Below are 10,950 nucleotides of genomic sequence, written 5' to 3'. Positions count from 1 at the left end.
AGGCGAAAAACAAGCTCCAGTTTCTCGGCAGCTCCTTGCCCAAACCAGAACCCACCTCCGCTGATCTTCCCCATTGGATCCTTTGCAACGCATGATACACTCTTGGATCGTCCATTCCATCGTCCCCACTATTGACCATAGCATTCTTTGGTTTCATTCGGCACGTGATGCTTGGATCAATCTACAGGATTGGTTTTCTCAAAAGAACGCCCCTCGAATTTTTGAGATCCGACGCTCCATCTCCACTTTGCGTCAAGGCCATGACTCCATCTCGGCCTACTTCACCAAATTGAAGAGTCTCTGTGATGAGCTCTCCTCTTATCGTGCCCTGCCGGCATGCACTTGTGGGACTGTTGCCACACTCAATGGCTATATGGAATCCGATTCCTTAATGGACTTTTTATAGGGTCTCAATGACTCCTTTTTGGCTGTTCACAGCCAAATATTATTAATGGATCCTCTGCCTTCAGTTGCTAAGGCCTACTCGCTGCTACTCCAAGAAGAACGCCAACGTTCAATTCACTCGCTTCCTACTCCAAATGCTGAACTTGCTGCAATGGCAGCCGGCCATTCCAAAGCTCCTAGCCAGCGTCCTAGGCCTCACTACCACTGTGACTTCTGTGGAAAAGGCAGGCACTCTGAAGCTCGCTACTTTAAGAAACACGGGTACCCCGACGGGAAGAATCTCTACCCTCCATCTAAGCTTTGACACGGGTACACTGATGGGAAGAATCCCCGCCCTCCTAGCCAGCGTCCTAGGCCTCACTACCACTATGACTTCTGTGGAAAAGACGGGCACTTTGAAGCCCGCTGCTTTAAGAAACACGGGTTCCCCGATGGGAAGAATCCTCGCCCTCCATCTGCTTTAAGAAACACGGGTTCCCCCCAAACCCCCTTACTCCCCGCTCTCCTCGTCCTCAACGTACTCGGGTTCGTCCAAGTCACCTTAAGGATTACCAATGTTCGTTTCCCCAATCTCAATTACCCTCTTCGGCACTGGTCCAAGGTACTTCTCATTCCCTTCACAACTACTTACAATATACACGTTTTTCTTCCAATCATATTGCTTTTCTAACATCTTTGACTAGCACTACTGAACCTACCACATTTTCCGAGGCCATAAGATTTCCAAAGTGGCGTGACGCTATGCGAGTTGAGATCACCGCTGTATCTGAGAATCAGACCTGGTCACTGGTTCCTTTGCCCGCTCACAAAAAGCCCATTGGCTCCAAGTGGGTATTCAAAATTAAGAGGCACTCAGATGGTTCGATTGAACGCTACAAGGCTCACCTTGTTGCCAAAGGTTACAATCAAGTTGAAGGTGTCGATTATCACGACACATTTGCCCCAGTGGCAAAATTGGTTATTGTTTGCACTCTAATTGCTCTTGCTGCAGTCAAAGGTTGGTTTCTCCATCAAATGGATGTTCATAATGCATTCTTGCATGGTGACCTCGATGAGGATGTTTACATGCCCCCCCCCCTCCTGGATATCGTCACAAGGGGGAGAACCTTGTTTGCAAGCTCCATAAGTCTCTATATGGCTTAAAACAAGCTTCTCGCCAATGGTTTTCCAAATTCTCCAGTAGCTTACTACAATTTGGTTTCCATCAATCCCAAGCCGATCACTCATTATTTATTCTACGATGGGCTAATGCAGCAGTTTATATTGTGCTATATGTGGATGATATCATCCTCACAGGTTCTAATGCCAAATTGATCACTGAGGTCAAGGATTTTTTGTTCCAGAGCTTTCATATCAAAGACCTTGGCCCCCTGAAATATTTCTTGGGTATTGAGGTCGCTCGCTCCACCAAGGGTATATATCTCTCACAACGGAAATATGTCTTGGACATTCTTACTGACTCTGGCCTTACTACTGTTAGGCCTGCGGACACCCCAATGGAGCAGAATTTGTGCCTCACAGACACCAATGGTGATTTATTATCTGATCCCTCGATTTACCGTCACCTCGCCGGGCGCCTAATCTATCTGACAATCACACGACCCGACATCACTCACACAGTCAATATTCTGAGTCAATTTATGCATACACCTCGCCAACCACATATGGATGCAGCTCATCAATTACTTCGATTTCTCAAGGCCACCCCTGGCCAGGGATTATTTTTATTCGGCCACATCATCCCTTCAACTCCAGGGGTATTGTGATTCCAACTGGGCAACTTGCCCCCTCACTAGACGATCGATGACAGGCTATTGTATTCTGCTTGGGTCTAGCCCTATCTCTTGGAAGACAAAGAAACAATCTACTGTCTCCTACTCTTCTGCCGAAACAGAATACAGGGCTATGGTTGTTGCTACATGTGAAATATCTTGGATAACTTATCTTTTGGCAGACCTGGGGATCGTTCCCTCCTCCTCCACACCAATATTTTGTGACAACCAAGCTACCATTCACATAACATCTAATCCCATTTTTCACGAACGTACGAAGCACATCGAAATCGACTGTCATGTTGTCCGTGAAAAACTTCAACAGGGGCTAATCCAACCGACCAAGATTTCTAGCACCAACCAACTAGCTGATTTGTTTACAAAGTCTCTTGGTCGAGAACAATTTCACAATCTCAATTCCAAGTTGGGCGTTTGTGACCTCCAGGCTCCAACTTGAGGGGGAGTCTTACCATATATGATTTTTCATAGCTACCTTATTTATTCATATCAATCACACTAGGATAATTGATTCATATCAATCACTGACTAGGATAATTGATCCTTAATTTATTCTTTCCTATCTAAACAGCCTTATCATAGGATTAATTGGGGTGATTGACCCTTGTAAACATTGTATATATTTGACTCTTTACATCAATAGAAACAGACAAGAATTTCCATTCATTTCCTTACCATATGTTTAACAGTTTGTTTGTTATCTAGCTAATCCTTAGGAGCAATGCTTTCCAGTGAATCTGGGCTTTCCATTTGCGTGTTGAATTCTCCCCTTCACCACCCTCTAATTCCCATTCAAGTCCGCCTTTTTTCATTCACATCTTGTTTTGTGGATGATTTATTAATGTAAGAAAAAAAAAAAAAACAAAGAAAAAGAACAGAAAATATGGGCTGATGTTCTCTGTGCCGTAGTGTAGGCTGTGCCCAACACATGGGCTTGGTATTCCTGCCATTCATGAGGACAAGGTGGTCATTTTACCCACCCCATGTGTCTTGGGGCAGCCTGTGCCCCCGGCACAGAGAACATTTGGCCAAAAAATATATTTCATGAATTATTTCACTCATTTTTTTACCCCCCAAAAATTATTTTACTTGTTTCACTTCTTATTTGTTCAAATAAACTTTCTCTGTCAATCCATTTCAATATGATCCTGCAGAGTGCCATTGTCCATTTATCCTTCCCCTTCAACACTCTTGAGTCCGGGTTAATTGCTCTCATCACTAGTTTACACTAACCTGAATTTCTCGGAGCAGAAAGAAGTGTAACTTAGTAGTGATTGCCCCACTCATAAACAGGCGAAGGGCCCTTCTTAAAGAAATCACTTATGCCTGAGGAATTACTGTGAGCTCCTAAGTTTTGTAGTGAAAAGACTCCAACAAAATTCCATGTTAAACAACCAACTCAATCATCTTTGTCTTTTGCTGTCATAAACGTAGAAGGTTTCAGTCTAGATCGAAGTAATAAATATCGGGATGGGTTTGTAGGGGAGGGAGGGGGTAGGGGTAGGGGTAGGAGCAGGGGAGCATGGTGGGGTGGATTTGCAATGAAGGGAGAGGGGTAGGGGGAGAGTGAGAAAGGGAGGGAGGAGGTGGGTGGCGGTGGTGATGGTGGTGTCAAGGCGGGTTTGTAGTGAGGAGGATGGGGCGGGGTTGCAGGGGAGGGAGGAGGAAGTGGTTGCAGAGGCATCGTCCATGGAAGAAGAGGAGAAGAAAGAAGAAAAACAGAGTAAATGATGTTGAGGGTATTTCGGGTTATTCCTTTTAACATTTTTTACTCTCTATGGGAATTTGGTAAATCTTTTAAACAATGTAAATTGTGATTGTAAAATATAATTTGGGGAAAATTTTCATACATGGCTGTGTAAGCCGTGTATGTGCGAGGGTCTCTCACAAAGAGTTGGAAAAGTCATACATCTCCACTCATTAAATAATGCCTTGAAACTCCCACCCTCTCACATACACGGTTTACACGACCGTGTATGAAAACTTTTCCCATATAATTTATATTGGGGCAAGGTTTCGTACACGGTCGTGTAAACCGTGTACGAAACTTTTCCTCCCCTTTACTTTTTGCTTTTCCCCAAAATCCCCTTACTTTTCATTCACAATTTTCTCTCTCCTCTATTCATCTGAATCCAAGGGTCATGACTATCCAACCTTAACCCTACAGAATACAAAAAAAAGGTTAACAGCTTGAAGAAATTGTGAGAATGCGCACCACAAGATCAGATTAGGTTTTTATTTTTTATTTTTATGAAACAAGATAAGATTAGGATTTAATTCTTCGTCATTATCAATCAACAGACATCATTATCAAAATTTTCTTCTCCTCAAGCATTTTTTATCACCGTCACTTCTTTCCTGCACAGCCACTTGTCTTTGTCCGGCAATTTGCCTGACCAGAGTATACCAGTAGCAAACCCTCTCATTTTTGACTGCTCTCTTCTGGGACACAAATTTAGTCGAACTAAATAGCTCGAAGTAAGAAAAAAAAGGGGGAAATTTTTACGTTCTTCCTCAGAAAAATCTGAATCTTTTTGTGAGCTCTATTAGTTTGCTGATCTCACTTTCCTTCTCTCTCTTGAGCTCTGGTTGTGTGTGTCGACTCGATTGATTGTTCTTTCTATCCAATCACCGATAAAGGCAAAAACGAATGATGGGTACCCACTATTTGTCAAGGTTCAGTCACAATTTCGATTCAGGGAAGATATTTTGTGTATCTGCAACAGATGCGTTGCTGTTCTCCCTCCTTTCTTCAATCAATTTCTCTCTATGTTGCTCTTTCGTGTGAGAATCTCCTTACTTTCTAGTTCCCACATTTAACTAATTTTCTTCCATTATACTTTTTGATAAATAACTGATTATGATACCCAATTACATCTTTTTCTATGTTCTCTAATTCCAGCTTTCCATGTTGTTCTGGGACACAGATTTAGTCGATCCAAATACGATCTCTGGCATTCTAGAGCCAACCTCACCAAAATTACAATCATTCCTGCCAAACCTAGATGTAAAACCCGTTGATTTCCTTGCTATGGGCAACTGAACTGCGACAAAGTGAATGAATCAATGACCCTGCCATCCTCCATACTGAAAACAGGACTCGAATGAAATAACATCCAGAAGGGACTCCCGTCTTTCCGATAGTTCAATAGACTCAACTGAATAGTCCTCTCCTCCCGAATTGCCTCTCAAATCTCCATTACCAATTTTCGATTGGTTTCAAGGCCCTGAAACATCCTCGCATTTCTTCCAATCACCTCATCTTTAGAGTAATGAGACATTTTTAAGAACTCCCTACTGGCAAAGACGACCGGGTGGCCTGAAATACAAGGATCAGTAATGGTGAAACTAACGACCGGGTGGCCTGAAATACAAGGATCAGTAATGGTGAAACTATCGAACATCCTTGTGTTCTTTATTGTGAATAATCAGTTGTTGATTTAACAGGAGAACATACTTGATAATTGTTTACTTCTTACCCTAAAAATTTAAGAACAAAGAGAGTCGCAGTTATGAATTTCCCGCACGTAATTGCAGAGAGGAGGTGAATAGAGATGATAGAGATGAATAGAGGAGAGAGAAAATTGTGAATGAAAAGTAGAGAAGCAAAATGTAAAAGGGGGGATTTTGGGGAAAAGCAAAAAGTAAAGGGGGGGAAAAGTTTCGTACACGGTTTACATGACCGTGTACAAAACCTTTCCCCATTTATATTTGTTAATTCAGTAAATCTTTTTGCTATATGAGAGAAAGAACACCACCTGATCGTGCCAGCACGCCGCCCTTGTACCCTGACACAGGAGTGTGCAAAATGAACACTGCACCCCTGGCCATTTCTGAGCTTCCAGGGGGAGCCATAGTTCAAAATCTCACGAAATTTCAGCGATATATCGCCAAATTTCGTATATCTCGAACTGTCCTAGATACGATACCAATCTGAATTGAAAAAATACAATATTTCAACGATATATCGTGATATATCGACGAAATATCGTGGACTCACGATATATAGCGAGATATTGAAAAAGTAACAAACAACGTCACGTGAGGGGCCATTTTATACCATATTTCGCAGCTCTTGGTCGAAATATCGACCGAGAGCTGCTGAAACTCTGTTTTTCTCTCTTCTTCCTCATCTTTTGCTCTTCTTCCTCCCTTCCAAGCATCATCCAAGCATTGTTGAAGCTCCTTGTCGCCGGAAAGACGTCGAAGGGTCATCTAAGCACATCATCCAAGCCTATTTTCACTATTTAAGGTAAATTCTATTTCTCTAAAACTATTTTTTTTTAAAATACTTTGTACAAATGTTGTTGGATGTTGATGATATTAATATATGTTAGACGTCGGAAGCCGATCTACAGCCTCACGGTGTCGAATTTTTTTTTCTCTGGTTTTAAAAATTCATTTTCCTACAACTAAAATAAGAAATAATTAGGGATAATATGACTTAGATGGTAATGAATTAAATATATGTTAGACACCAATGGTCGATCTACGGCTTCACGGTGTCGAATTTTTTTTCTGCTCTTAAATAATTATTTTAATTTTCAAAAATTAAGAAATATATATATATAAAAATTAAAAAAAATAGAAATAAATAAGGAAAAATATGAGTTTTAAGTTTAAAAAATAATGAAAAAATATGAAAGTTATTTATATGTTTTAAAATGCATTACATGTATATTATGTTTACTAATTTTCGATTTTGTTGTGTTAGGTCAATACTTATATTAACATTATATATAAAAAATTGTTTTTAGTTATGTGAAAAATATAAGGATTAGGGAAAAAATATTAAATAACTATACAAGTGTATTAGTAATCTAAAAGTGTCAATTGAAGTGCATCTACATTAAGTTTTTTAATTATTTGTGTTACTTACATTGCAGTAAACAAATATCATTATGACGGATCGTGATAGACAACGTGCGAAGGGCAAGCAAAAGGTGGGGGAAAGTAGTCAACAAAGGGGGCAGAAGGAACGAACTCAACGAAGAGAACAGAGGGAACAAGAGAGACCAGCAAGCCAGCATATGGGTGACATTGCATGGTTACATGGCACTCCCATTGATGGGGATAAGAGAAAATCTATATGTAACTATTGTCACATGCAATTTATGGGAAATCATTATGGCGGATCGTGATAGACAACGTGCGAAGGGCAAGCAAAAGGTGGGGGAAAGTAGTCAACAAAGGGGGCAGAAGGAACGAACTCAACGAAGAGAACAGAGGGAACAAGAGAGACCAGCCAGCCAACATAGGAGTGACATTGCATGGTTACATGGCACTCCCATTGATGGGGATAAGAGAAAATCTATATGTAACTATTGTCACATGCAATTTATAGGAGGTGGGTCCAGTAGACTTAAACAACATCTGACTGGAAGATCTAAAGATGTTGTAGGTTGTCATATGGTTCCTACTGAAGTTGCTAGGGAGATTGGTGATAGTTTGAGGGGAACGAATAAGAGGAAGGCTGACAAGCAAAGGATAAGAGAACAACTTGAGGATACAGTGAGGAGTTTGATGGGAGGAGGAAGACGATGCCATGATGATGATGATGATGATGAGGACATTGCAGTACCTGATGACATACAAACAGCAGAGGAGGCTAGGGATTTTAGGCGGACTATTTCAAGGAGTAGAGTAAGTTTTCAAGATGATCAGCAGAGACAGAGAGTAGGGGGTAGTGGAGGAGCTGGCAGTTCTGGAGGTTCCAGATCTTTTAATCCTTTTAAAATATCACAAAGTGTGAGGGCAGCCCCAACACCTCTACCAGTACCAGCACCACCATCAGCATCTGATCCTAAATTGCATAAGAAGAAAGGAAGCAGTCAACCCAGAATCAAAGGAGCATTGAAGGAGATGAATGGATTGGTTAAAGAATCAATAGCTAAGTGGATGCTATATCATACCATCCCAGCAAACACTGCACAAAGCCCCCATTATGATACTATAATAGATACCATTGCAGAGGCTGGCCCAGGATTCAAGGGCCCCACCCCATATGAGGTAATGAATGTTTATCTACTTCAACAAAAGAGTGAGATTGATGAGTACATTAGTGAGATGAGGAGTATGTGGGAGACATATGGGGTGACTATAATGACAGATGGATGGACTGGACCTACAAGAAAGTCTATCATCAATTTCATGGTTTATTGTGATGGGAGGACAGTGTTCCTCAAATCTGTGGATGCATCCAAAGAGATAAAGGATGAAAAATATATTTACAGATTGTTAAAGGAAATAGATGTGGGTATTGAGAATGTCGTCCAGATTGTAACGGACAATGGAAGCAACTTCAAGCTGGCCGATGAGAAGATGATGAACAAGAGTAAGTACCGGCTCTTCTAGACTCCTTGTGCAGCCCATTGCATTGAATTCATGCTAAAGGATATGGGAAAGTTAAAGTTGGTGAAAACTGTGGTTGAAAGTGCAAGACAAGTCACCAACTTTGTATACAACCACTCCTATGCACTCAATCTATTGAGGAAAAAATGTGGGGGTGACTTGGTTAGGCTTGGCATCACAAGATTTGCCACCAACTATATTGCCCTCAAAAGTATTGAGACAAAGAAGGCCGGGCTGAGAACTATGTTTGCTTCTGAGAAGTGGTTTGGATGGAAGGGTTCCAAGACTGCAAGTGGGAGGGAAGCACAAACAACGATGTCATCTGAGGACTTCTGAACCAAACTAAGCAAAGTGGTGAAAGTTTTGGAGCCAGTAGTTAAAGTTCTACATGTTGCTGACTCCGCTCTAAAGGGCCCAACCATGCTAGTCCTTTATGCTGCAATAGACTGGATGAAAGATAGTGTCTACAGTGTGGCTCCTCGTAATAGCAAACACTTTTTAGATATCATCAATGCTCGCTGGGAGAATCAACTTATGCATCCACTGCATAAGGCTGGTGAGTAAATTTGTTTTATGTTTACTAATTCATAGTATTATTATTTACTAATTACCTATGCATTTGACAATACTTCTATTCTATATGTCATATTTCAGCATACTACTTGAACCCTAAGTATCAATATAACAATAGGCTTGGGTTGGAAACTCAACTTATTGATGCTGTGAACCAAGTAGTGAAGAAATTGGAGTCAGATGGTGCACTACAAACAATTTGCAACAATGAGGTGAGTCTTAAAATTCATTGCTTTCAAACAAGTAGTGAACAAGTACTTACTAATTTTCCACATGGGTGTAGATCAAGGTATTTAGGGATGCATTGAAAAGTTTTAGAACTGAGGCTGCGATACAAGACAGAGCACGTGGTGATGCTGGTAATTCTTTTAAGTTTTAAATTACATATGTATTGAAATTTAAAAGTTGAAACAACATTTGACCCATGTCTTTTTTGTTGTAAACTTGTAATGCAGCTGAATGGTGGGTGTTGTATGGGGAATCGACTGAGAACTTAAGAAGAATAGCAATTAAAGTCCTTGCCCAAACATGTTCTGCATCTGGTTGTGAAAGGAACTGGAGTGCCTTTGCACTCATCCACTCCAAGAGGAGCAACAGATTGGGGTTTCAACGTTTATCTGACATGGTGTATATGCACTACAACTTGAGGCTGAAACTGCAACACATACGCATGGGACATGAGGGACAGAGGGGCACTATTGATCTCGCTGACATCTTTCAAGTTGACTCAGACGATGAGGACCCTATTGTGGATTGGGTGAGGGATAGAGGTGAGCCAGTGTTGGATGAGGAGGGAGGTAGGCCAGACCCCATGATAGCTTCTGAGATTAGTGCTGATGTGGATGAGTATATGGCTGACGAGGGTCAGATACGTGCACGAGAAGCCTCACCCATACCATTCCAGCCCAGTGGTGGCAATGTTGCTGATGATGAAGACTGGTCTAAGTCCTCAAATGATGATGATGGTGGTGATGGTGATGCTGGTGGTGGTGATGGTGATGCTGGTGGTGGTGATGGTGATGCTGGTGGTGGGGATGGTGATGGTGGTGATGGTGATGCTGGTGGTGGTGATGGTGATGCTGGTGGTGGTAATGCTGATGAAGAATTTGACGGCATGCGAGAGCGTTATGTGGTAGGCCAGGATACGGCGCTTGTAGAGCCACTCCGATTCACTGGAGAGACAGTTTGATCATGCCACACAAGATACGAACCACGGAGCACGTGCCCCCGCACCCCCACCCTCAAGACGCCCCCTACAACCATACAGCAGGAAGCGTAGGGGTCGACAAACACAGTTGCAACCTGATCACATGGACATTGATGACCTATCTAGCTATGTTGGTGGTTTGAGTATGGGTGATAGGGAGGGAGGACCGACTGGACATTGGCATGCCCCATCTTTTGACGCACATACCACTCCATTAACATCGGATTATGGTGCATCACAACCTTACCGGTGGATATGGATCATCATCATATGGGCAGTTTACTGGGGTAGGGGACTATGACTACTAGTCCCAGTCCCGGGGACTATGACTACCAGTCCCAGTCCCAGGGACATACTGGATCATCTTTTATAGATGACATCTTTGCATACCCTAGCGGGACTAGCTACCAACCTCACCAGCCATACATGCAGCCAATGCCAACGCCTCTTGCGCCGACGCCGACATCATATCACAGTGGATCATCTTCTTCACGGACTGGATCGATTAGTAACCCTAGTTTATATCTTAGGATTGGATACCTACAGTATGTTGATGACTCCATTTACATGACACTTGTGGATGACTACACTCGTTTCTTCTTCGATTCTATACAGTGGTCCACA

The sequence above is a fragment of the Telopea speciosissima genome, chromosome 9, assembly GCF_018873765.1.
Source record: "Telopea speciosissima isolate NSW1024214 ecotype Mountain lineage chromosome 9, Tspe_v1, whole genome shotgun sequence".
In the NCBI taxonomy this organism is placed as follows: domain Eukaryota; kingdom Viridiplantae; phylum Streptophyta; class Magnoliopsida; order Proteales; family Proteaceae; genus Telopea; species Telopea speciosissima.
Note: the sequence above shows the minus strand (reverse complement) of the source record.